Genomic DNA, 22492 nt, shown 5'->3' with positions numbered 1-22492 from the left:
ATACTTCCTAAAACAGGGGAATTTACATTGAGAAAATTCCAACAAAATAGTAATTCACATTTCAGCTTCTCAAAATTATTTCAAGTGATCTTAAGTGCCCCCCCTCCAAAGAATTTTCTTTCTTGAAAAGTTCTGGTCAAAATCTTACCAAAGAAACATTTCTAAATGTCATCAAACTTATAGAGTGGCTCCTTTACTTTCTGCATTGTTAAGAGGAATTATAAGCATTAATTATAAAGAAATTTGTACAGTATCCTGGATAACATATTAAAAATAATTTGATAATTTGATCCTATGTTGCTATATTTAATTCATTCATGTAAGATTTTTAAAAGATTGGTATCATTCAAGTTATAATTACTAAAATGAAGAATTTGTCATATTTATAAGCCATTAGTCCTTTAGTCAGGAATGAAATTTATTATATCATTGTTTCTGATTTTCCTGGATTCCTTGATTTTTCAAGACTCAGCTAAAGTCTTGCCTCTAAATAGAAGTCTTTTCTGGGATCCCTCCCTATAGCCTACATACTAATCCCTAATCCCTCTGAGATTACTGTACATTTATACTTCATTTATCATATATGGATATAGTTATTCGCATGGTATCTCTCCTGTTAGAATGTGAGCTCCTTCAGGACAAGAAAAAAAGGTTTCTTTTCTTTGTATCTCCTGGGCTTAGTTCAGTTCATATTAATTCAGTTTTCAATACATAAGCAATTAAAAATGCTTGCTGACTAAATGAAAATTAGATTTTAACAGCACTTTTCCATTATATCCTACCACAAAAAGACTATGCATATTTATTTGGTTCCTTCCCTCTTAAAGATTTTCTTTAAGTTATATTTTTTAATTAAAGGATTCATTGTTTCAATAGATTTCTATATTATTTTCAAATTGTTACTGTTTCTTTGACAAACTTCTTTTTTTGAAACTCACATGTATAGAACTCAGATGGGCCATGACTCTAGTGCTAATATACCAGCATGTCTCACAAAGGAGAAAAAAATAAAGGAGAAAATATTTTCATCAACCACTCTAAACAAATTCAGAGCCAGTGACAAACTGTGATATCTTAATTCTGAAGAATCTAAACACTCTGCATAAAAACTCAAAGCTTTTATTTTATCCACATTTTATCCACATTCAAAACATCATTCTCCACTATGAACTCTCTGATGTCTGATAAGGTCTGAACTGTACCTAAAAGTTTTCCCACACTGATTGCATTCATAGGGTTTTCTCTCCAGTATGAATTCTCTGATGTTTCATAAGGGAGGATCTATCACTAAAGGCTGACCCACATTCTTGACATACATAAGGTTTTTCTCCAGTATGTATTCTTTGATGTTTACTAAGGGATGACTTGCTGCTGAACATTGTCCCACATTCATTACATACATAAGGTTTTACACCAGTATGAATTCTCTGGTGTTGTGTGAGATCTGTATTCCGACGGAAAGCTTTCCCACATTCAATACATTCATAGGGTTTCTCTCCAGTATGAATTCTTTGATGTCAAGTAAAGGATGAAATCCAACTGAATTCTTTCCCACATGTATTACATTCATAGAGTCTCTCTCCAGAATGAATTCTTTGATGCTTAATAAGGGATGATTTATCAACAGAAGATTTCACATAATCATTACATTCATGGAATTTCTTCCTTGCACAGATTCTCTGATGCTTAATTATGTCAAAATTATGGTTGAAGTTCTCACCACATGGATCACATTCATCATGTTTCTGTCCTACAAGGACTCTATGCTGCATAACAAGGATTAAGCTCAAATTAAAATTTACTCCAAATTCATTATATTCAGTATCTTTCTTCCCAAGTAAATTCTTCTTATCTCTGACATTAACTTGTCTTAAATATCTCTCTTGAATTTCTAACTGTGTCCATAATTTCTCATCATAATCCCAAGTTTGATCTAGTCTGGAGTACCAGACATTACTATTTGTAAGTTTTTCCACTATTGTTTCCTGGGATGATTTTTCAGAAATTTCCTGTTGAGGAATTGACTCTCTAGTTTCAGGGTCAGCCTCCCAGTCTGAAAGAAATTGAAAATGCAAATGTCTTCTGTTCCATATGTAGGGGAAAAGGAAATTCTATAGTGGGAATAGTAGAATGAAACAGAAAACAATGAGATCATGTTATATGTAGCTTTGGCAATTCTTAAATATAACCTTGCAATCTGAAGAGAAAACAGAAAAGGAGAAGAGTTCATGAAGTGAGTGCAATAAGAAGTGTTCATGAAGATTATAATGGGGAAATGGGAATCTGGTTCAGCATGCATAGAGAATAAGAAAGGTCTATTCCAGGCAAATTGGGAGATGAACAGGATAATTAGAAGAAAAGTTAAAAACAGAGGGAATATGGTTAAGGGGAATATTACAAGATGAGTCATAAGTCAGGGAATTCCTCTTGGATCAGAATCTAGATATCACTTTGTGACTATTTTCTAAGAGAACCCTGACTAATCTTGACTTTAGTCTCTTAAGATTAACCCTCAATCAATCTTAAACACCACAAAAGTCATTTTCAATTACATTTTCATGTCTCTAAGAGTAGCACTCCTCTCCCAAAAACCTCTGAAGTCTCATTATAGCATAGTGGGGGTCTTGGTTCTCAAAACTAATGCACAAGCTTTGGGAGATTCTATTAATAAGGACCATCTAGGCAATGATGAAAAAGAACATCAATGAAGTGCTGGCTACAAATTAATAATTTTTATTTGTGTTTGTATGTATTTTTTTTAAAACAGTACCTCAAGAAGGGAATCAATTAAAGTATGGTGGCATTATGAACTACATTAGTGGAAGAAGTAACCAAACTAATGAAATCCCAGCTTTGAAGCTATACTGTGGCTCTCCAATGTCCGTTCCAACTACAGCAAAAAACCACAAGCAATCACTCTGCTATTACCTAGATATTTCTTACAGATTATCTGGACTTCATTTTGAACTATTGCCTCCTGCCTGCAAGGATCTGTAAAAGTTCTAGAACCCATTCTTTCCTCCTCTTCACCTGTTAAAATTCTTTTCTTCCTTCAAGGTTTAGCCTTAGTTGCCCTGAACTCTTCCAGTCTAACCGAAAGTGTCCTCTCCCCTCCTCAACTTTTCCTTGTTTCTCTACTTATAATATTCTATATTATATTCTGTCAATCCCCAATCAATCCTATATATTACCAAAGTAATTTTTTGAAAACAAGGATTATTAAAATTTCCATCTTTATATTACTAAGTCCTAGCCTTGTTCTGGAACATAGCAGGCACTCAGTAAATGTTTATTGAATTGCTGCATATGCTTATAGGACCTGGGCCTTCCACAAAGGAAATAATGAGACAACATCTTTATTCCAAGATAAGGTTCAATCCTATATGCTGATCCCTTGGCTAAGATCATGTACGCCAAAATTTGTTTAATTGTGGATTTTTTGCTTTCCTAGCTAGTGAGATCCACTTTGTCTGAACCCCTCGCCCCAATATAAGATCTTCTAATAACTACTTTGACTTCTGGGTTTCAAGACACTTGGTAAATAAGGGGGGTTTTAAACCCTGGGCCCTCAATCATTCATGTTACCATCTCTGACCTGCTGCTCTCTATTTTCTGATGTTTCAATGCTATTTTCCTATTGTGAACCTTTCAATAACCCTCTTAAAGACTACAGGATGGCATCTGTTTTTCAGTCTGGCAATCAAAGCCCTACACAATATGACCCCAGACCACCATTCCATGACTCCCCCCAAATCCCTGCTCCATTCCAGTAAGGCCAATTTCCTAACTCTTCCCTATGGATATCATGTTCCTCTTAACTTATTCGTGTTGCTCTCTCCAGGAAGAATATCCTTCAGTCATTTCTCCAGTCATTCAGTTGCTAAATATCTTTCAGGGGCCAGAAAAGTCTCAAACCAAACTCTTAGGATCATAAATTAAAAGTTGGAAGGGATCTCTGAGGTTCTCTAATTCCTTATTTACAGGTGAGGAAAATGAGTCAGGGATATTAAGTGATTTCTCTAAGGTCCCCATAGGGAGTGAATGTTAGAGACATTATCTAAACCAGGTCTTAATCCTGAATCAATGTTATTTCTGCTCTACTATACTGTCTTCCTCAAAAAAACTTGTAGCCTTCATCAATCTTCTCTTCCTATGAACTCTATCAGTCAAGATATCAGATAAAGCATATATCTTTTCTTCCAACACAGACTTTAAGGGCTTTGACAATAGTTATTTAACCAATATTTCTATTATTCCACCTCTTCATATCCATTTGTTTGATTTCCTTTCACTTACCTGGGTGGATACCTTTTAAAATTTTGCTTTCTACTATCCAGAAGGGTTCTTCTCCTTGCTCCAACTGGGAGATAATAGATGGTTTGGAAACTTGCTGACCTGCTTATGAGGAAAGAAACACGGTCTAGGTTTTGTGCTTTGTATCAAAAAGCCATACAGTCCCAGTCCCTTAATCTTCAGGACCTCTAAAGAGAAGGCACAATAGCATCACAGTGAATATAAGGAAGCTACAAAATTTTGACTCAACAAAGTACAGACGTTTCTCCTGGAAAGAGGAATCAGAAATATGTTCTTTGGGAACAAATGGGATGAACTCTTATCCCTGGAATCCCAGGACAAATTAAATGAACCATCTGATATTTCATTCAAATTTCATTCATTCATTTCATTTCACAACTGAGAAAAACAGGGATATTTCAGTAGCAAAATTCTGACTTACACATAAAACCCTTACCCAGTGAGACAAAGTTTCTATAGTTCTCCAGCATCACATCCCTGTAAAGATTCCTCTGAGCAGGATCCAGTTGCTTCCATTCCTCCTGGGTGAAGTCCACAGCCACATTACTGAATGTCATTGATCCCTGAAACATCAAAGATATTCTTCCTCAACTCAAGACCATCCCATGTCCCTGTGAAGAGTTGGCATCCTTAAAGGATATGAACAGGATTCTAATAATTTTCTGATACTGCTTAAGGTTTTGAGTGTTCCAAATTAAATTAGTCCATTGTGCCTATTACTATGATAAACATTTGTAAAATCCTATTGTTTTCAGAAGCACTTTTTAGTAGCAAAGACCTGGAAAAAAATAGTTACTTATAAACTGAGAAATGGCTGAAAAACAGCTGCATGAATATATAATGGAAATTAGGAAATTTATTAATTAAAGTTTTAAGTCTTTCTAAATTTTCCTTTCCAAGCATGAATAAGTTTAATTGTTCTCCTGGTTATGTACATCTAATCTGAATTAGTTTAAATAATTCTTCCCAAGTTTTTATGATTTTATCCTTTTCATAATTCCTTATGGAATATTCCATTATATTTATATGCTGTAATTTGTTCAACCATCACCTGATTCATGGACCCTGATTCTATTTGCTTTCTTTGATATAACAAAAAGTGAAGCTATATATTTTAATTCATTTAGGCCATTTCTCACTTTCTTTATCTCTTCAGAAAATTTGTCTAGTAATATCCCTAGAGTAAAACATAGAGCTTAGTGATTTTTGAAATTTAGTTGCAAATTGCTTTCTAGAATGGTTATGCCATTTCATAGTTTCATTGGTATTTCAACTGATCTTGTGATATTTAATATGTTTTTAAAATTACTTGTTAAAAAAAGATAATGATGGCATTTAATAAAATGTTTAGAGAACACAAATGTAGGATAGTTGGGATCAGTCTGACGGGTGCTTTAAATGTTTGTTGAATTGAATAACTAACATAATGGATGAAAGAGTTGGGATCTAAAAAGCTTGTGACAAGTTAGAATATTAGGTTAGGCCTAATAGGAAGAAATTTAATAGGGATATGTACAAAGTCTTAAATCTGGGGTTAAAACTAAAATAGGAGATGGTTAGATAGCAGTTTATCTGAAAAAGTTCTAGGGTTTTGTTGAGTCAATAGTACGACAGAGAAGTTCAAAAAAACTAATGTAAGTTAAGGCTACATGAAGAGAAACAAAGCTTCCAGGAAAAAGGAGGTAACAGTTCCATTTAACTCTTCCTTGCTAAGGCAACATCTAGTCAATAATTTAGGAAGAACTTTGATCAACTTGTGAGTGTCTAGTAGAAAACAACCAATTTGGTGAAAGATCTTAAGTCCATGCCACATGAGAGAGGATCAGTTATATTTGGCCTGAAAAAATATTTTAGGAGACATAACTACTATCTTTAAGAATTTGAAGGGCTCTCGTGTAAAAGAGGATTTGAATTTGTTCCACTTGACCAGAGAGGGCAGAACTCAGAATAATTGACTGAAGTTGTAAAACAGTATACTTAGCCTGCTATAAGGAAAATATTCTAACAATTGCCTCAAACAGTCATAGGTTCTTTGCCATTGGAGTTCTTCTAGCAAAGGTTGGATAACACTTTGTTATGTGTTGTAGAGGAGGAAGCTTTTTCAAGTATGTGTTGGAACAGATGATACTTCAAGTTCCCTGAAACTCTGAAATTCTCAGATTCTTATTCCCGTTTTTCCTACAAAATGTCTATGACTCAGTACTCACCTTTTGCTTTTCTCTAAATTCTTTTCCTTGAACTTAGTCATTTGCAAAGAAGAAACTCTTAGTCATTAAACTAATGATTCCCAAATCTAGATCCCTAGGCATTGATCTTTCACTCAGATTTCAGCCCCATATACCTGCAATGGCCATCTTGCACAGGAATTCCTGTTTTTACCTCAAATTTAGCATAATGGAATCTCTTTCACCTAGCCCTCCATCTCATCACTGCCAAAGGTTACAAGGCACCAGTTGAAGAATCCAATTAAAATACCAGGGACTGCAAAGGATAGTCAATAAAAGAAGGATGGATGCTAAACTTTATAGATATAGATGAAATATTGCAAAGCAGAAAATGGAAGATATAAACTAATGGAAAGAAGATAAATAAGTTAGGTAGGAATTAGGAGGAGAAAGTTACTACAGTGACCCACAGATAGATGAAGAGTATCAAAAATAACTCCATAGGATGACTAAGAAAGGGGAAATTGAATCTCTGAGGCCAGGTAGGACTGATATTAAAGAAAGAACTGGGGAAAGAACTTGGAAGAAGTGATGCCTTCATAGGAAGGGGATGATTAAAGAAGAATTTAAGCAATCACTGAGTATGGTATGGAAATGGCTAGTAAAGCTCTGAATTCACAGTCTTTTCATGACTCAATGTAGCAAATGAATAAGGTATACTTCAGGTTTACTATGGTTTCCACTATAAAATACTGAATATCTCTAAAGTCACTCTCCTCATCTCTCATAATCCAGATTTCCTTACCAACAACCCCACTTCTGTCAATGATACTATATTCAGTGAGCAAAAAGCATGGTCAAATAATAAAGTCAGAAAGTGGCACCTTCTTGAAAATGAAACCATAAAACACTGATACCAGTGATGGACAGTACATATACAACAGACTTCACTGAAACATTGGTTAATTTTGCTGAACTGTCTTTCTTCTTTTTTATACTTTATTCCATAAGACTGTCTAGTACTTATTTTATTCATTTTAGTGGCATTAGTCAGTAGCTTACCTACTCAAGGAGAAGTTCCTCCATTAACTAAGTTTTGCCTACTCAACACTCTCCCTAAAGTTAGGTTCCACCTGTTCAGGTGCTGTAAGTTCTGATATAGATATACTTAGGAGAATAGAAAAGGACATAGATGGCATAGTGAAGGACAGAAATGCCACTGATCTTGTGACACTCTGTTTCTAAGATCTCAATTCACCTATAGTATCCACTGCCAAGTAACTTCCCAGAAATATATATATATATATATATATATATATATATATATATATAAAATCTTCAGACATGGTCAATGTGGGAATTTATTTTGTCAGATTATAAATTTATTTCTTAAGGACTTTATTTTTCCTTTCTTCCTCAGTGATGGTGGATATGAGGAACATTACAAAAATAAAAAGGAACTTATACACAAAGCATAGGGGATGAACATTTTGTGATTGGAGAGGAAAAGCCAGCAACAATCCCAAGTAATAATTATTAAACAAATAATTAATGTTTACTTATTATTGGTATGTAAAAATATTACATTTTTAAAAAATAACTTCAAGAAAAAATTGCAAATGCTATCAGAAATGAGAATTATTATTATTTCTGGGAAAGCACAGAAAGCCAAAAAACTCTACTCAAAAATAACATCCAAATTCTAGAAAGAACAGACTTCCTGCACTATTGCTGTGGTTCAGATAGTCATCAATGAGCTAAAAGTTATTAAAAGTGTTAAAGCTGTAATTAGTTGTAAAACATACCTTATTTTATCTGTCACACATATTTTCTGAACATTTTAATACTTCTTAACATAAAATCACTTATTTCTATGCAGATTTATCAACTAAATCCCTTAAAATCATAAAATATCAAATTTAGTTTTATTCCATATTTACGGTAAATAGGAGGAATTGTGATGGACTACATTTCACATTATTTCAAATACACTAATTAATATGATATGTCACAAAAGACTTTTTTGTGCAGAAATATTCTTATGAATAGAAGTATAAAGCCAGAAAACTGGAGAGAGTACCTCATACCTATCCATCCTGAAAATGCATTTAAAGATGTAAGCTCTTTTCATGGAAAGAAAGTTTTATTACAAAAAGCTGGAACATGCTCAGAATTTGGATTTGCTATTTTACAAAACTCTTTTCCTGTAAAGTTACCTTCTAAATTGCTAAATAAAAAAAGTTCCACACTATTAGAGGGATTTTATCAAAGATACATACACTGGAAATGGTTGCTAGTTGATGAACTTCCAGAGAGAAAAAAACAACTGAAGGCACTTTCATTGTAAAATGATATACTTTTTCAAATAATTGATGTTCTTAATATTTTGAAGCAAGCCCCAGAGTAATTGGTAGCTTTGTATTCTCCTTCAGTATGCAACTTGATGAATCTTCATTCATCTCTCAATATAACCAGCTTCTTGTTGTTGTTGGGGGTTTTTTCTCTCTGTGTGTGTGCTAATACTGCCAAAAAGAATTCCTATTTTTTGAGTCCTTCATTAATTTATTAATGTTCTGGAAATTATAAAATTTGTTTGGGTTTTAGTTTGAAAAACAACTTTCACTAGAAAGAAAAGCTTCATACTCTACACGGACAGAGCTCTTTCAATGCCTGGTAATAATTCTGATTTTTCCACTTTAAAAAAGCTTCTTACATTATCATTGCTTTTTATAGATATACACTGGCAACAATATCTCTTCCAACAACCTTGAAAGAAGTTTAGTCAACAGCCATTCTAATTATATACTTTACTAGAAACAGGTCTTTGAATCATCTGGTTAAAAATTTTTGTTAATAAATGAGGGTCGGGGGGGCAGCTAGGTGGCACAGTGGATAGAGCACCAGCCCTGGAGTCAGGAGAACCTGAGTTCAAGTCTGACCTCAGACATTTAATAAATACCCAGTTGTGTGACCTTGGGCAAGTCACTTAAACACATTGCCTAAAATTTAAAAAAAAGGAAAGAAAGAAATGGGGGCCAGAATATGAAATGTTTCTCTACCACATGCAAAAGTTCATTGGCTTTCAAAAGGACAAGTCAAAGCACCTGTCTGAATCTCAGGTGTAGAAATTTCAGCTTTTCTGAAAGGGAAAGTAAATCCCTGAAACATTTTAAAAGGACTTCATTCATTTCTTGGTTTACCTGGAATCTTTCAATTCAAGGTTATGAAAATGGATAAACTTTCTTGACTAAGCTAGTCAATAAGAAGGAAGAGGATAAAAGACAACATCCTTAAAAACTTTCAAATGCTAAAAGAAATGTTTTACCAAGATGAAAGTGAGATGCAAAATTCTCTGTCAAAAATTATTTTGATATTTATAGCATTAAAGACTATCCAAGGATTTGATATAAATTGCATGAAAGGTATGGAGGCTTATCAATGACAAAGATAAAATCATTGATCTTAGGATAAAAAATGCACCAAATGGAGTGTAACTCAAAAAGTCTTGGTAAAATTTTGTTGCTGCTTGAGAAAAGTTTATCTTTTCCTTGTAAAGCAAGTTATGGAAACTTTCATTCCATTTGAATAGTTTTTTTAGGTTTTTTGCAAGTGAAATGGGGTTAAGTGGCTTGCCCAAGGCCACACAGCTAGGTAATTATTAAGTATCTGAGACTGGATTTGAACCCAGGTACTCTTGACTCCAGGGCCGGTGCTTTATCCACTGCACCACCTAGCCGCCCCCTACTTTCATTCCATTTGTAGTAATTTATCTTTGCAAACTGAAATCCAATACTTGTAATCATCAAAACAAAAAAAAAATTACTAGGATATCCAACATAATATATGTTGTCTTAACAAAGACTCTCCTGTACTTTATTGTTTTTATTCAAGTTAAGCAACAACAATTTTATTAAAATAAAATTTAAGTTCAACTTGCAGATAAGTTAAATGTATTATATTATTTGGTGTATTTATGTATTTGAAAACTTTGTTGTAAAAGAGGGACTATAGACTCCACCAGACTGAAAAGGGAAAAAAATAATACTGAAAAAAGCTTGAGAACCCTGTGAGTCAAATAATAAACACACACACACACACACACACACAAACACAAAATGTGTGAATAGAAAACATAATCTTATTTCTGGAGAGGGGATTTCCACTAAATGGAATTTCACTTCAATGTCTTATTATAGCATGTAGGTGTTGCTGAGGTGGAAAGTCAAGTCCTCTGGAGTACAAGCTCTAACAGGTCTTACAAAGTTAGAAAAACGTCAAATATGGGCCAGAGAGAGTATATCTAATTATCTTAAGATCCATTCTTGTCAAGTTATGAAGGATAATTACCAGAATTGGCTATAGAGTGATAACTTTTTTTATAATGCTAAAGAGCATCTTCTAAGTGATAAAGGGGATATATTATGTGCATCAATGAAGATACTTTCAACACTAAATGAATAATGCAGTATGGAGAATAATGAAGTATGGAGAGATTGATTTTTTTTGTCTCTTGAACAAATAGAAGGGAATTGTTGCAATTTGTTGCAATTTCAGGGTTCAGTAAACTTATCTGCAAAATGTGAGTGCTTACACACTATCTAAAGCCTCTTCCAAATCTAGATTCTACAATCTTAAAATATTATAACAGTAGCTTCCCAGACAGACAAGGTATACAGTACTAATCCTGTGTGTCTCAGCTTAAAATGTGCTCCCACCACCTTAAAGATAAAGGAGTGAGTTCTTTGACCTACCTTGCAAGATACAAGTTCTACTAGCAAATGGTTAGCCCTGCAGTGGCCTCAGAAGATCCAACTTCTTATTTTATGCTGCCATATGATCTTGGACAAGTTACTAAGCTTCTCTGAGTCAACGACTCCCCTTCTACAAAATAGAGATCATGTTTGTGCTACCTACTTCACGGGATGTTCTTGAAGAAAGTGTTGTGTAAAAAAAGAGAGTACTGTTACTATTCTGTATCTATTTTAAGTTCCTGTTGCTTCCTTGCTGCTGACCTTAGCTATGGTATATGGACATACCTTTTGCCTTTGATTAGGGTCAGCCTAGTCACCCTGAAACCAAGCCCTGACACATGATGTGCTCTTAACCTGCTGCCTAAAGCACATGCCCTCCTGGCATATCCTTTTAGAACCCATGTTCATCTCCAAGTCACACAGAAACAAACAAAATTGTTTAAAATATAAACTTGTCTCTTTTAACAAAAAAAATTTTTAAAGAGAAAAAATATTAATTCAGCATAACTACCCAATTCATCAACTCAGTATGACTTATATAAACAATGTTCCACACCAATAGTTCCTTACTTCTGCAACAAAGGGAGAAAGGTACATTTGAGAATCATCTGCCTAGAGATGACAATTAAACTAATGGAAGAAAATGAGATGACTAAGAAAGTGTAGGAAAAAATTAGAGAAGACATGGAAGAAAGCCTTGCAGAACATCGAAGATTAGAATATGGGAACTAGATGAAGAATAACAAAGAAGGTTCAGAAGAAACAATTAGACAGGTAGGATAAAAACCAGTTGATAGTCATGGTTGCTGAAGGAAGAGATGAAATACAGGTGGATGGAATGATCATCAGTGTCAGCAGTTGCAGAAAAATAAAAAGGAAAGCCTGGGGGGCAAGGGAACACATTGGATTTAGTAGTGTAGAGATGTTGTTCACCTTGGAGATAATAGTTCAAGTCAGAAACCAGATTGCAAAGAAATAAGGAGTGGGAAGTGATGAAGTAGAAACAAAGAGTATAGGCAATTCTTTTGGTAATGGCTATGAAAGTGAGAAGAATTATAGTTTGAGAGGATAACAGGATCAAGTGAAGGGCTTTTTAGGGATGGGAGAGATCTGGGCATTATTTTGGTAGTAAAAAGGAGCCAAAAGTAGAGCTTTTAAAGAGGGGGAAAAGCTAATAATTAATTAAAAAGAAAAGTTCCTGGAGAAGTACAAGGAGAAAGTCTGGTCTTGTCAAGAAAAAAAAATCACCTTTTCTTCATAGCAAAAGAGAATGGAATAGGAGAGAAGGAACTCAGTGAATGATCTCATTTTCTCAGGAAAGCAATAGATGAGGTCTTCTGCTCAGACCAGAAAGGCATTGTAGGGATCCTGAAGGGAGAAGAGATTTGGCATAGCTGTAATGGTAACAGTGAAAGTCAACCAGGAAGAAACCCTGCAGATTCAGTTGATATAAGATAACATAAATCTATTGCCCTTGCCACAGATGTTGAATCTGTTAGAATGGTTAATTGACTTCCATGAATATTCAGTCACACACTAAATGTGGAACAGAAAATGTGGATGATGGGAGTAATCCTGGTTTAGGAAATTGGAAAAAAAATAAAAAAATAAAAAAATGAAAGGATAACATAGCAATGAACACAAAAATAAAAGGCAATGAAAAGGTTAATCTTACTGCACAAAGAAGCTAAGAAATTAAGAAAATATTTTTACCCTCTAAAATATCACTGGTAGAAAGAGAAAAGTCTCACTCACCTGAGACTAGCCTGTCATGACCCCTGTGGCCATTCTCTCCTGTTTTGTGCTTCTTTATGTAGGAAAATCCAAATCTTGAGAGGACAGTGCTAGAGAAGAGAAAGGAACCATAAACGAGAACATCTTTGGAAATCACAAGATTTTAGGGCTAGAAGAGGAACTTAAATCAATTTGACTCTATTTCATTAATGAGATTTGAGTCTCAGAGGGATTAAGAGGCAAAGAAGTTTACATTTCTACAATGCAATACAAAAACGCATTAGATTTGGAGTCAGAGAATCTAATTTCAAAGTTGTACTTTGTCACCTGCTATCTATATGACCTACCTAAGGTGCTTACACCTCTTTGGGATTCAGTTCACTCAGCAAATAGGAGAAGATAAGAACAGATTATCCTTATGGTATCTTGTGGCTTTAAATCTTATGACATGAGGTATGTGTTTTGCCCAAGACCACATAGGCAGTGAGTGTCAGAGCAAGGATCTATATGTCTGCTGCCCTTTCCACTATACCACAAATTCTGCTTTAGAGATTCAACTCACCAAGCTAGGATTCCTTACAAACAAGATGAATATGAGAAAGATGGGGAAAAGTCCAGAACCATACCTGAGCCCTCTACAAAGAGAGGGGAGGTCCATGAATACCATTTCCTCCTGAGAACTGGGATTACCAAAAGTCTAAAAAAGGAAAATACAGGGTAGATAGGTGGCACGATGGATAGAAAACTGGGTCTGAAGTCAGAAGGATTTGAAGGATTTTTCAAATTCAAACTCAGACACCTATTAGTTGTGCAATGACTCCACTGAACTCTGACTGCCTCCAAAAAAATTAAATAAATAAAATCAAAAGGAAAACATTAGGGTAGTGTTTCCTAGGCAGACATAAGGTCAAAAAATAAAATAAAATCAAGAAAATAAAAGACAGAAAACCAAGGAGGTGCCACTGTAAAATGAATCATGCAAGATATTTCCTCTTAAGATATAACTAAATTCAGTTTCAATCATAAGATTATCCTTTGGAAAATCATCTTTTCCCCATATTTTTGACTCAAGGTTCCATTTCTTCTCTCTCCTACCTTCTTTAAGTTTCTAAAAAGTCCTTTTTAATCTTATCTCATACTCCTTATTTTTACACACTCTATACTGCAGTCAAACTGGACTACCAAATATTCCCCAATTTTGTGCCTTCCCCCAACTTCTTGCTTTGGAGTAGGAAGGACCATGACCTTCCCTATCTACCTGCTTGAAATGCTTTTCTTCCTTCAAAGCCCAACTCAATACAGATTAATAAGGCCATAGGATTTAAGAGTTAGAAACAAACTTTGAGATAATCTAGTCCAAATCCTTGTTTTTTGAGAGTAAGATCTTAAATCCCCAAGAGGTTAAGAGATTTGTTTAAAATATGTAGTAACAGTAATAGCCATAGTCATAGTAATAGGAAGCCTTACAGGGCTCCCTAAACCCATTACTAACTATCCACTGTACCTCTCTTTGTTGACTCTTTCTCCATGAAACTCTTTGTTGACTCTTTCTCCATGAAATAAACAGCTCAAAGTGCTGTTTCTCTTCTTCCTCAAATCTGCTAATAGTCCTTTGTCCATATTTCTCCTTTGCCACTGTTATGTTCTATTTTGTATCACATTTGTTTGTGTAAATATTATTTCCTCTCTGTTAGACTGTAACCTCTTTAAAGAGAGGGACTGTTGTTCATCTTTGTAGCTCTCACCTTCACCTTGGAAAATCATTGACTCTCAAATATGGAAAAGATGACAGAAGCAACATAGTCTAACCCACTCCTAAGCACAAATACCCTCTACTACAGCTCTGACAACTGGTTGTACAAGCTTCATGTAAAGGTTTTCAATGGAGAATTCACTATTATGCAAGGTAGAAAATTTTCCTCCCTATCAAATATCCTCTTTGCCCTTTCTACTTATTATTCCTAGTTCTGCCCTTTAGGATCAGGAAGGAAAAAGTTTAATGCCTCTTCCATTTGATAATCCTTCAAAGATTTTAAGACAGCATTCATGTTGTTATTAGGTATTCTCTTCTCAGATCAAAACTCATACCTTCCTTTAACTTAGCCTCATAATAACTTTCACTATGCTCTATTCTAATTTCCCCAAAACTCTTTTTTATATTTCCTCCCTTTCTCAGTTTTCTCTGTTAGGAAAAACTACCTATATTCAATGCCTCCACTTCCTCTCTTTGAACTAATTTCTCAATCTTTTGTAATTTAGCTTCTGATCTCATCACAACTGAAACTTCTCTCTCAAAATTACCAATGATTTCCTTGATGATCTCATTAATTAGCAAGAGATTGACTCTATAATTTTGCTTCTGACCTCAGAACCTGCTTTGCCCAAAATTATTTAGGCTCTCTTAATGACCAATTCTAATGGTCTTTTTATCAAGCCTCAACTTTCTTGATCTCTGTGCAGTATTTGCCACTGTTCATCACCCTCTTCTCCTTGATTGTGTCTTTTCTCTAGGTTTTCACAATGCTACCCTCTCATATAACTGACCAATCTTTCTTGGTCTTTGCTGGACCTTCATCCAGGTTTTGCACACAAATCATGGATATCCCATAAGGCTCTGTCCTGGACCTTCTTCCCTTTTCTTCTATAGTTATCTATACTATTTCACTTGGTGATCTCATCATCTCCCATAGCCTCAATTATCATCTCTCTGCTGTTGATTCTCAAATATTCGTATCCAGCCCCAACCTCTCTGCTACCCTTGAGTCTTAAACCGTCATGCCTACTAGACACCTCAAAGTGGATGTCCCATTGACAACTAAATATATCCAAAACTAAATTATTTCCACTACCACCCCAAATCCTCCCTTCTTCCTAATTTCTCTATTACCATTGGAGGCACCACCATTTCCATCAGCTAGACATTACATCACAATCTAGACATTATCAACTACTCATTTCTTTCACCTCCACCCACACATATCCAATCTGTTTCCAAGATCTCTAGATTTTACCTTCACAATATCTTTTATATATATACCCCCCTTCTATCCTCTGATATTGTCACTACATTCATACAGTACTTTATCAACTACCCATGGACTATTGCAATAGCCTGTTGATAGCTTTCCCTGCTATAAATCTCTCCCTACTCCAGTCTTTCCTCCTCTTCATTGTCAAAATGATATTGGTGAAAACATACATGCTGTATATCACTCTCCTATTCAAAAAATTCCAATGGTTTCCTAATCCTTCCAGAATCAAATCTAAAATCCTCTGTATGTTCAAAGACCTTCACAGTCTTTCCCCCTTATACACAGAGACAAATATTCTACTCCCACTTTGTTATCTTCATAAACTTTAAACTCATCCATATGCCCTGTGATCCAGTGACAATAGATTCCATTCTATTCTTTGAATAAAAAAAAATTTATCTCTTAACCAAACATTTTCCCTGGTTGTTCTCAGGCCTAGAATTCTCTGCCTCCTTATCTCCATCTCCTGGCTTCCCTGGCTTCCTTAAAGTACCAGGTAAAATTCTATCTTCTGTAGCAAGCCTTCTTGATCTCCCTTAAATATAGTGTCTTTCCTCTGTTGATTTTTATTTACTATTTAACTGTTTGTAGTTTGTTTATACACAGTTGTTTGCATGGCATTTCCCCTCATAAATCTGTGATCTCGAAAACAGGGATTGCCTCTTTACCTGTGTTTTGTATCCATAGTATTTACATCCATTTCTGAGACAGAGTAAGAGCTTAATGTTTACTGATTAAATGGCTAGCTATATCTCCTTCCTAATTCTTCTTGACATGTCTGCTGCATTTGACTTCAGTGACTACTCTCTACTCAATCTCTCCTTTCTGGGTTTTTTAAATGCCATCTTCAATTAGTTCATCTCCTGTCTGTGCTCAGGGTATTCACCTAGGGCCTTTGCTCTTCTCCCACTCTACTTTCTTAGAAACCTCATCAGCTCCCATTGGTTTATATCTCTATTTCCTTACTCAGCATCAGCCAGCCATCCGCAGTTGCCTGCTAGACCTCTCATATAGACATTCTATAGAAATCCCAAACTCTAAATAGAACTCATTATCTTTCTCTGTAAATCCTCCTTCTTCCTAACATCTCTGTTTCCATCCAAGGTGCCTCCATTATTACAGTCTCTCAGGTTTGTATCGAGGGCATTATTTTTAATGAATTTCTCACTCTCCCTCACCCCCACATATCCAAATAATACCTAAATTCTAAATCCTGTCACTTTAATCTTCATAAAACCTCTACTACATTAATTCAGGTCCTTGTCACATCTTTTCTATATTATTACAATTGCCTCTTAATTGGTTTCCCTACCAATTTATCCAACATACTGCTGCTAAAATGATTTTTCTAAAATAAGATCTGACCAAGTGACTTCCCTACTTGATTAACTCTAGTGCCTTCCTATTTCCTCTAGGAAACTCTTCTATTTAGCAACTTTTGAAGTCCTACTCAACTTAGTAGGGTTCTGTTCTGGGCCTTCTCCCACCTCCATACTACTTCATTTGATGATCTCATCAGTTCCTATGGATTTAATTATTAATCTCTAAACTGATATTTTTTAAATCTACCTAATCTCTTTGCTGAACTCCAGTCTCTCATCTCCAACTGCCTTTCACATATCTATTCACATCTAAGATGTCCAATCTTAAGCTAAACATTTTAAAAATTGAACTCATTCTCTTTCCCTTTAAAATTTTCACAATTCCAAATCTCCATATTATGATAGAAGGTCCTAACATCTTCCCACTCCCTCCAGCTTACAACCTAGGTGTATATCTCAATACCTCATTGTCTCTTACCACCATCACCACCACCACCACCACCACCACTACCATCACCACCACCATCACTTCTTCCATATCTAAGCTGCTGCCAAGGCTTTTTGCTTTTCCCTTTGCATCCTCACTTAAATATATCCTTTCTTTTCCTGTGGCACAGTGACAATTCTTGTGGAAACCTTTATCACTTCATTACTGGACTACTGAAATATAGCCTGGTGGGTCTTCCTGTCTCTAGTCTTTCCTCACTCCAATCCATCTTCCATTCAGCCACTAAAATGATTTTCCTAAAGTGCAGGTCTGACCCCCTACTCAGGACTTCCTATTGCCTCCAAATAAAATATAAAATTCTGCATTTGGCAATCAAAGTACTTTTTAGCCCAGCCCAGTCCTACTCCAGGTTTTTTAATACTTTACACCCCCCCATATTCTTCAATTCAGTGATGCTGACCTACTGGAGGTTTCATTGACAAAATTCTCCAGGGATTTTCTCTGGCTTTCCTGCCATTCTCTTCTTATCGCTGCTTACCAGCTTCCTTTAAGCCCTAAATAAAATCCTATCTTTTACAGGAAGCTTTTCTCAACTCTTAACTCTAGTCTTTCTCAACTCTGGTCTTTCCTCTTGTAATTATTTCTACTTGACCTTTGTGTACCTTATTTATCTGTTTTTACTCATCAAAGTCTCTCCCATTCAATGATGAGCTCCTAAAAGGCTCTTTGGCCTCTTATTGTAGGTCCAATTAGTGTAGTGCTTGATATGGAGTAGGCACTTAACAAATTCTTATTGCCTGACTGATCTTTCTGGCCTTAATGGATATTGCACCCTCCTCTCACACTCCAGCCAAATGGACCTTCAGACACAATGCTCCATTTCCCATCTTGGTGCCTTTCATTCAACTATCTTCCATGTCTATATTGCACTCCCTTCTTACCTCCTTTTCTTCTTTTAAGAGGCAACTAAACAATTACCCTGATATGACACCTCCCTTTATTCCCCAAAATGCTACCTTGTACTTGTCATTTGTATTTGTTCAATATATATATATATATATATATATATATATATATATATATATATATATATATGTATATATATATACATATATATATACACACACACACATATATATTTAATATACTTTTGTTCCCCTAATAGAAGTTCCTTGTTGGTAGGGAGAGTATTTCAGCTGAGTGACTTGGCTGGCAAGACCCCTTATCATTCTGATCAAGTTCTTCTGGGTGGATGTTGCAGCTTCTTAAGTTGGAGTCCAGCATTAACTGAAAAACTCCAGATGTGTTCCACAAGAGATGAATATAATAGGGATATTATCCTTCCACTAATAAAACAAAAGTTGGCTGTTTTTTCAACCACATCACAATGTTGACTCATATTGATGAAGCTGAGGCCAATATGAAATCAGTCTTCTTCACAATGAGCTGGTATCCAGCAATATATCTCTTCCATCCTGCTCTTGTACAATTGGTTTTTTTTTTATTTAAGTCTGGACTCAATGGGAAATCGAGGTGGCACAGAGCACCAGACTTGGAATCAGGAAGACCTCGGTTCAAAACCAGCTTCAGATATATGCTAGCTATATGACCCTGAGCAAGATTAACTTTGTATGCCTCAATTTCCTCCTCTATAAAATGACCTGGAAAAGGAAATGACAAACAGTCCAGTATCTTTGCCAAGAAACCCCAAATGGAGTTACAAAAAGGTGGATACAACTTAAATGACAAAACAACAATTAGAGCTTGGTGAAATCATTTTGTTTCTCAATTCTCTCATGAAATCTCAGGCAGTCAACCAGTCAAGTATTGGTTATGCATTTATTATGTGCTTGGCACAATAGTAAGTGATGGGCATACAAAGATAATCCCCACTTTAGCTATTCCCACCAGTTTGATGTTGCCAAAATTTTGGTAAACATACCATTTTTGCCCTCACCCAAGTTTCATCCAAGAAAATGAAAAGTATTGAAAAACAGGGACAAAAAGAAGCTTAGAATACTCCATCTGAAACTCTTTCTAGATTAATAATTTTTTATAGTAGCCTAGTAGAATTATAGATTTAGAGACTGAAGGGACTTTCAGGGACAACTAGTTCAATGTTTCATTTTACAGTTGAGGAAACACCCAGAGAGGTTAAGTGATTTGCCAAGGTTACACAGATAATCAGGAGCAGAGCCTGGATCTGGATCCAAGTCCTCCAAATCCAGTTATCCTTCTACTACACCACACAATCCTTCTGTCTGATTGTATAACCAGTTCCAAATCCATCTAACTGTCCTATCATTTGTGATTCCACAAATTTCATCATTCAATGAGACAATCTGACAAGAGTTATCCAGAAATTCAGTCAAAAAAAGAAGTGAGGTTAGTCTGGTAGAACTTGTCCTTAATAGACTCTTGCTGGATCCTAGCAACCCCAAATTCCCTTTTTTAAAAATGATATTCATTTATTTATTTTCCCAACTACATGTACTGTAGTTTTACCAATCATTTTTACAAATTCCCTTTCTAAATATTCACAAACTTTTCTTCAATGAAGTGATTTAGAATTTTGCCAAGAATTGGAGCAAAGCTCTCTATTCTCTCATTTTGGAAAGTTGGTATTATTTTTTCATCTTCAACACTCCAGAACCTTGTCTGTTCCCCATGATTTTTTCAGAAAACATTAGCAGCACAGGGCAGCTAGGTGGCACAGAGGATAGAGCACCAGCCCTGGAGTCAGGAAGACCTGAGTTCAAATCCAGACTCAGACACTTAATAATTACATAGCTGTGTGACCTTGGGCAAGTCACTTAACCCCACTGCCTTGCAAAACAACAAAGAAAACATTAGCAGCAGCACAGCAATCACACCTGCCAGTTCCTTCAGTATTCTGAGAGGTATTTCTTGATGAACTATGAATGAGCCTTAATTAGGCACTTACTAAAGGTCATGGACTGGCAATCTACTAAAAGTTCAGAATTCTCCCTCTTTTCCCCCAGGATGAACTACTGTAGACTCAAACCAAAGCCAGTCAAGACAGATATAGGATCAGTAAAATAGCAAACTCGATAACACTGTCTGACCACATGCCCCATAGAAATGATCAACCACCCCCCCAAAAAAATACAAACAGGTATATGATAAGTGTTATTCAGTCAGGAAATACTTAACATGTACGTATTAACATCAAGTACTGTGGGATAAACATTACATATATAAAGTGGGATAAATAAGATAAATAAGAATTAAGGTAAGTTTCCCTGAAAATACATGTTTTACCTCTGATGTAATCAGATACTCAGAACCATGGACTCACTCTTCCCTAAGAAACAGACATATTTACAAAGCCCTCTTCTCTGGAAAAAAAAAAAAGATACATATGCTTAAAAGAATTTTTCTGGACATATAGATATACACATATATACAGGATTTTTTCCTAAAATACAGACATGGGGCTCTTTTCTGTCACAGAAAGAAAAAACACAAGGCACTTTTCTTGGTCACAGACATTTCTAGAAGGCTATCAGACATCCAAAGTCACATGTACACTGGACTTATTCTCTGTCACTCAGAAGAGCACACACAAATTCAGATCTCCTGACAAACACACAGAGCTTCAGAGGGCTCCTCAGTGAAAAGCTCTGAAATATTTATGCATGGGTCTTCTCAAACACAGTGAACAAAACAGACACAGTGATATTCATATATATCATTTAAATATTTAGTTATTAATATAGTCTCTGACTCAGTTATTAAGAATGAAGGGTTTTTTTTAACATACACAGATATCAGGTTTCTTTCTGATATACTTGGCTTATTCTCAGACAGAAATAGATATACAGAGGACTCTTCTCTAACATAGAGACATGTGATTCTGACATGAACAATTATCAAAGATGTATAGGATTTATACAGTATTGGTGCTCACCTGATCCACTCCCATCATTTCACAGATGTGGGAACTCGATTCCATAGAGGTTAAGCAACTTGACCAGTTACATAGCTATTAAATGTCAGAGCTAGGATATGAACTCCAACCCCAGCACTATCTATCCCCTCTGCATGTGATTGTACTCCAAGATGGAGAGAAGACTGGAAAAGGAGTGAAGGGACTTCTTTAAGTGAGAGTGTCACTCCATTTAAAACTGTTCTTAAATATTTATAGTTTTTAGAACAGAGGAAAGAATATGATGATGTTTACTCAATACGATCCCCTTCCTGTTTCCCCTCACTGCCCCCCCCATCTACTCCTACTCCTACCCCCAAGGTTTAGAATCAGATAGAACTTCAAAGTTTATCTAATCTAGGTCTGTCATTTTATGAATGAGAAAATGAAGCCCAAGAGTTTAATGGTCATACAGGATTAGGACTCAATCTCAGGTCTTCTGACTCCAAATCCTGCAATTTTTCTCCTACAACTTGCTGCCCCTTCTCTCACACACCAACAAACATGCTGCTTTTCTTTCTCACACACCTAAATACAGGCACTTCTGACACACAGGTCACTAGGCAGCTTCCGACGGCCCCCTCCAGTTCTAAACTTAGGATCCTACCTCCTTAGGGAGGCAAAGGCTTTCTCTGATGCCCTCAAACAAATGGACAAGGTTTGCCTCTGAAACAGACACACAAAACACCTAACTTCCCCAAGGACACGGACATAGGCCTGTCCTTTGGCTCACAGATCCATAGTTCTCTTCCCACATGCCACTCACGACTCTTTAAT

At 35.6% G+C, this 22492-nt stretch overlaps 1 pseudogene; it reads right to left on the bottom strand.

The window, feature by feature from the left end:
• Window positions 1-1135: 1135 nt before the first annotated feature.
• On the bottom strand, window positions 1136-21935 carry LOC141512504 (uncharacterized; annotated as a pseudogene).
• Between the last annotated feature and the right edge of the window lie 557 nt (window positions 21936-22492).

The sequence above is a fragment of the Macrotis lagotis genome, chromosome 1 (assembly GCF_037893015.1).
Source record: "Macrotis lagotis isolate mMagLag1 chromosome 1, bilby.v1.9.chrom.fasta, whole genome shotgun sequence".
Lineage (NCBI taxonomy): Eukaryota > Metazoa > Chordata > Mammalia > Peramelemorphia > Peramelidae > Macrotis > Macrotis lagotis.
Note: the sequence above shows the minus strand (reverse complement) of the source record. Positions and strands in the feature narration are given on the sequence as shown.